Source organism: Meriones unguiculatus, chromosome 2, assembly GCF_030254825.1.
Source record: "Meriones unguiculatus strain TT.TT164.6M chromosome 2, Bangor_MerUng_6.1, whole genome shotgun sequence".
NCBI classification, from domain to species: domain Eukaryota; kingdom Metazoa; phylum Chordata; class Mammalia; order Rodentia; family Muridae; genus Meriones; species Meriones unguiculatus.
The window spans coordinates 4182445-4188040 of NC_083350.1; positions in this window are offsets into that span (position 1 = coordinate 4182445).

A 5596-nucleotide genomic window follows, 5' to 3' on the forward strand; every position below is an offset into this window, starting at 1 on the left:
CCAGATAACGGTTTATGCGTGTAGAACTACAAATCTAATGATCTGCCAGCCACAGGCAACAACCAAAATGCAGATGGAGTGGAAAAGTTTATAAAGAGGCAAGGGGCCCAAATCCTGTGGAAAATAGTTTACTCTGTATTGATCAAATTAAATACAGCCATGGTGAGGTCCTCTGAAGTTACAGATAGAGCACCTGTGAAGCAATTTCAGTCACGTTTACTGTTTGTTTGGAAATCTTCTGTACACCATTGAAAGTAATCATACTAATTCATTAAGAGAATTCAAGGGACCACAATGTTCTTGTGTGGCCATGCCATGGAGAGCTTGCATAGGAAGAACATATTCAGACACTTAATTTCTTTTGTTGTCATTCATTTAGACTTGGATGCCTCCAAGTAGATTGCATTTGTCCTTTGGACCCTGTCTTAGTTGGTGTTCTATGGGTGTGACGAGGCAACAATGACTATGACAACTCTATAACAGAGGACATCTAATCGGGGCTTGCTCACAATTTCTGAGGTTTAAATATCAGCATGGCAGGAAACATGGCTGCACACAGGCTGACATAGCTCCAGAGAAATTCTACATCCAGATACACAGGGAGCAGAAAAAGACAGCCCCTGGGCCTGCTTTGGGCTTTTGACACTTCAAAGCCCTTTCCCAGTGACACACTTCCTGCAACAAGGCCACAGCTACTTTCAAATAGCGGAACTTTATAAGCATTTAAATATATGAACCTCTGGGTTCAAACAACCTCAGAACCAATGTCCATGAGGAATGAACACTGACGGTGAATATGGAGGAATAGGTAGGACCAGAGAGGGACCTTACATAGCTGCACGAAACAGGAAGGAAAACAGCTATGCCTTTTCACACCTGAACTCTATCAAGCTGAGAAGAATGCTTACTCACACTTAGGATGAAACTCTTAGGCAAACAAACTAACAAGCATCTCACTCTTCATACATTGGAAGCAGTTGAGCCTACAAAGGAGCTCAGAAAGAAACTACCAAGAGTGAGAGGATCGGTTCTCTTTGTGTGGGTCAGAGATAACAAAAGACACATCGAAGGAGAAAAGTGTTTGATGCCTCTTGAAGTTTCCTGGAAACGTCAGGTTTTTCATTTAATTTTTAATATAATTTTATGTCTCTAAGAGCAGAGAAGAAACAGTGCAGTGACTGTGGTCTCAGGAGCGGGAGGTGGACACAACATCCAGAAGGATATACTCATGTTGTCTTAAGATAAGAGAAGGCTATTTTTGTTGCTAGAAGGCATACGCCATAACCTATTATGTTCCATCCAAACATGCAAGTGTGTGGCTCAGTGAAAATTATATGTAAAGTCTACAGCTATTCAAGCAAAACATTGGCTTATTATTTGAAAAAAAGTGCAAGTTACACCATAATCATGTCCACCTGAACCTTCTAATCAAGCCAAAGGCAGAACTGTGGATGCTTCATGCTTCCTAAAAAGTGACAAAGGTGTATTCTATAATCAGCTCTAGCAACATGCTGTTGAGTTCAAGGTTACCACAGCACATACACTGTGTTGATTTTTCTTTCAAGTGATGCTTGTTTGACATTTAGCCTTTAACACAATGGGATAGAAGACTATAATAATCCACCACCACATGTTAGCTGATTCTGTAAATATTTCTTTGTATTATGTATTACATATTTAATAATATATATTATTTAATTATATCATATTATATTAATTGTATAATTTATAATATTATATTATTATTTTAATAATATATATTATTTAAGGGAATGCGTGAGAAAAACATGTAAGTTTGAGTGTGTTTGTATGACCTGTAATCTCCCTTGGTATGCCTTCATCCTGTTGGCACACTGATTTGTTCAACACTGTAATTTTATGTTGCTTTTTAAATATATTAACAGTTTACAACCTAAACAGCTACATATAGCTATTTCCTTGGTATATATGTTCTTTGTGTAGTCACTATAAGAACAAGAAGTGGATGTCTGCATTGTTGACCGTGATTATACACTGGTAATCAAGTGTTACCATTCATTGATTTGATTTTCCAGTCATTTCAGCACGACAGAAGTTAAGTGTGAACATCACTTCTCAGCTCTGCTCTCATTATCTTACCCTCGGAAATGGTTGTAATTTGTTCTTGACCTTCTGCATGATGGTATATGTAGTTATTTCTTCTTCCCAGGTTTGTGATTTGAATTTGTTTTGTTTCTCCACTAGTAATCCTCAGGGTTGTTAATTGATCAAGTATTTCTGGAATGCAGAATCATTTTAAAATCTGTCATTTAAAAATGCCCAGTAGTTCCCTAGGACTGAGAATTACCGGAGCCTTTACCTTTAAAATGTGTTGGATTATACACGTGTGGTACAGACCAGCATCCTGCTACAAGCAAGGGCACTGATACATTTGGATAAACTGGATCAAGTTTTCAGCTCAGGTGCTTTGCAGAGCTGTAGGGACAACACCTTTGGAGAACACAGAATATTGACTGTGTAGATCAAAGTCGATGCCTGGATTCTGTTCACTAATGTACTCATGAAAGACTCAAAGACTATGACACTGTGCCCTGGGTAGAAACAAGGACACAGACGAAAACAAGCATTCCGTTGCGTGTGTCTTTTGTATGCCTGTTACTGTGTCTTAGTTTTGTCCTCTGAAACTTCTTGGTTGGATTTAGACAAAATAAGGTGAATAACAGCGCCAAGGCCATCAAGACTTCATTTTTACAAACTAGATTCACAGTGGTTTATACAAGTTTTTCAGATAATAAAAATATCTTCAGAGTTTCTGGTATTAGAGCAAGATACTATTTCAAGGAAAAATTAACATCTTAGTTGTAAATAGTAGTTCTTCATTTCACTAAAACTTGGCAGTCTTTTAAATAATCAGCATTTTGAATGTGGTATTATCAGTAAGCAAACAAGGAAAATAAACTCTAACACAATTCTATAATTATAAATGTTTATGAGTGTTTAGTATATTTATATTTTTAAAAACTGAATAGCTTTCAAAAGTTGTTTTTATATAGTTTCTGTGCTGGGGCATGCACAAAAATCAACCTAAAATTTCTCAGTTGCTAAAAATAACTCAATTCCTTGCTAACTGCCTACTTAAAATACAACGGACTATTTACAAATACCTTAAAGGAAGAAATTATGTGTTCTGGGTAACATTTCTCCTCTTGTTAAATTTTCTGTTTTGTTTTGTTTTTTTCCTTTTTTCTGAGAAGCACAAAGACCTATTTAAAGCTCTTAATTGCACCCTGCATATGTTTTAAAGGATTAAGAGCACCATTTATACTTACAATATAGGATTTCAGAGAAATATTCAAGGGAAAAGAGTTGGGTTAAAAGTTTGCAGGTTATCTTAAGTACACAGTTGAAAATAAAAAAAAAAAACATTTACTTAATTATGTATTGCATAAGCGAATCTGGGAAAAGCAGCAAACGGGTGGGACAAAGAAAAGAATGTCCCACAATGCCTGTCAGGACTACATCCTCAGAGTCCACAGAAAGGCTGGACCTCTGCAGGTACAAACAGAAATACCTATGAGTTAGCTCGGTAGGTGCGTTTATTCACTTGCCACTGTGGCTTTGGACTTAATTATTAACAATGGAACCTGCATAGTGAAAGGAGAGACCAATTCCTGCACGTTGTCCTCTGAGTCATACACAAACACACACACACACACAGACTCACACACACACAGGAATGTGCACATAAGTATGTTTGTGTGTGTTTGTGCACTCATACATGCAGACACATCCACAAAATGAATAAATAAAAGAACTAAAAAAAAAAGCATTAGAAAGAAAATGATTTGCTTCCTTAAAACATGAGCCTTGTTGACACTCACAGTCATTAACACAGAAAACGCTACACATTTTTCAGTCAGATGATGACATCACAGCCTATCATTGAGATGTATAGGCTCCTCTTATCCTGTGGTCAAAGTTCTCTCTCTCTCTCGTGCACTCTCTCTAAGAGTATTTTGTGATTCATGGCTGCAGCAATCCATGATGATAATCCTGTGGCTAGTCCTGCGTCCACTCTGGTAGAATTTACTGTGACAATGGCCACGCTCAGCTGCTCCATCGTAGTATCGAATTCTCCAGTCCAATTACCTAAAATATAGCTCGACAATTGTTTAGACAGATTTGCAGCACAGGAAAAATTCTCATGTTATATGCTAGTGACTCAAAGTCCAGCATATTTTCATTGACAGCCAAGTTGAGCGATTTGCCATAGGGTATCAATTTGCTCCTGCACGAGGTCAATCCTCTGATTGAACACCATCAAGCCTCCTTTTAGTTGAGCATTAATTCCTTTTTGTACAACTAAGGTATGAGCTACATTGGCTAAATGATTGTTCAGGGTCTGAGCAGTCTGCCCAGTATGACTCATGGCTGGTAGCTCCAACAGCCGCGAATGAGATGGTAGTAACAATGGTGGCTGTAGTTCCAAGATCCCTTTTCTGTCTGAAGAGAGTCATAGCGTGAGGGGCATCAATGGGCACAGGCACCCAGTGAGGCATGCGAGTAACCAGGGCATACCTAAATTTACTAGCATTCCAGCATTGGGCAAAAAAGCAAGTATCATTACCACAATTACTTGGCTCTATCTGGCTAATAATGAATAAAAATGGGGGATATAGACAAACAGGTGTGGGCTTATAGGAAATATTATGAGAAGCCTTAACCCCCTCGTTGGAACATCTTTCATCAGTTCTAGAACTAGCAGTGGTGGTGTCCGAGGTCTGAGTAGGTTCAGGAGACCATTGCCCCCAGGGGCGAGACGTGCTCCATGCCAATTGACTAACTCCATGTTTTCCTCCACTTTTGAAAGTCATTTAAGGTTCTTAAATTATTTTTTCCCTTTTTTTTTAATTTTTCATCAATTACACTTTATTCATTCTGCATCCCCCCATAAGCCCCTCCCTCCTCCCCTCCCAATCCCACCCTCCCTCCTCCCTCTGCTTGCATGCCACTCCCCAAGTCCACTAATAGGGGAGGTTCTCCTCTCCTTTCTGATCTTAGTCTATCAGTTCACATCAAAAGTGGCTGCATTGTCCTCTACTATGGCCTGGTAAGGCTGCTCCCCCCCAGAGGGAGGTGATCAAAGAGCAGGCCAATCAGATTATGTCAGAGGCAGTCCCTCTTCACATTACTATGTAACCCAATTGGACTCTGAACTGCCCTGGGCTACATCTGTGCAGGGGTTCTGGGTTATCTCCATGAATAGTCCTTGGTTGGAGTATGAGGAATGGGCGGGCATGGGAGCGTTAGCAGGCCTTCTGGTGTTGGTCTCCTTGGTTTGCCTGTGGTATATATGCAAGATTAGAGTCTCACAACAGTGTGATGCAGCCATGATCATTCAGGCCTTTACAGCCTTTGAAGCAGGACATTCTCCCCAAGCATGGTTGGATACCATAAAAAGCTAAAATGTTATGCTCAGGATGCGAGGCTAAGCACTGCACTCAGGGTCAGCCGCTTTGGACCCAGAGAAAAGCATGTCTGGTTGCATGCGGGTTGATGCCCCAGGTCCCGCCTCTGAGAAAAAGGTATCGGACGGGTCTGATGCTCTTTGGGTGGA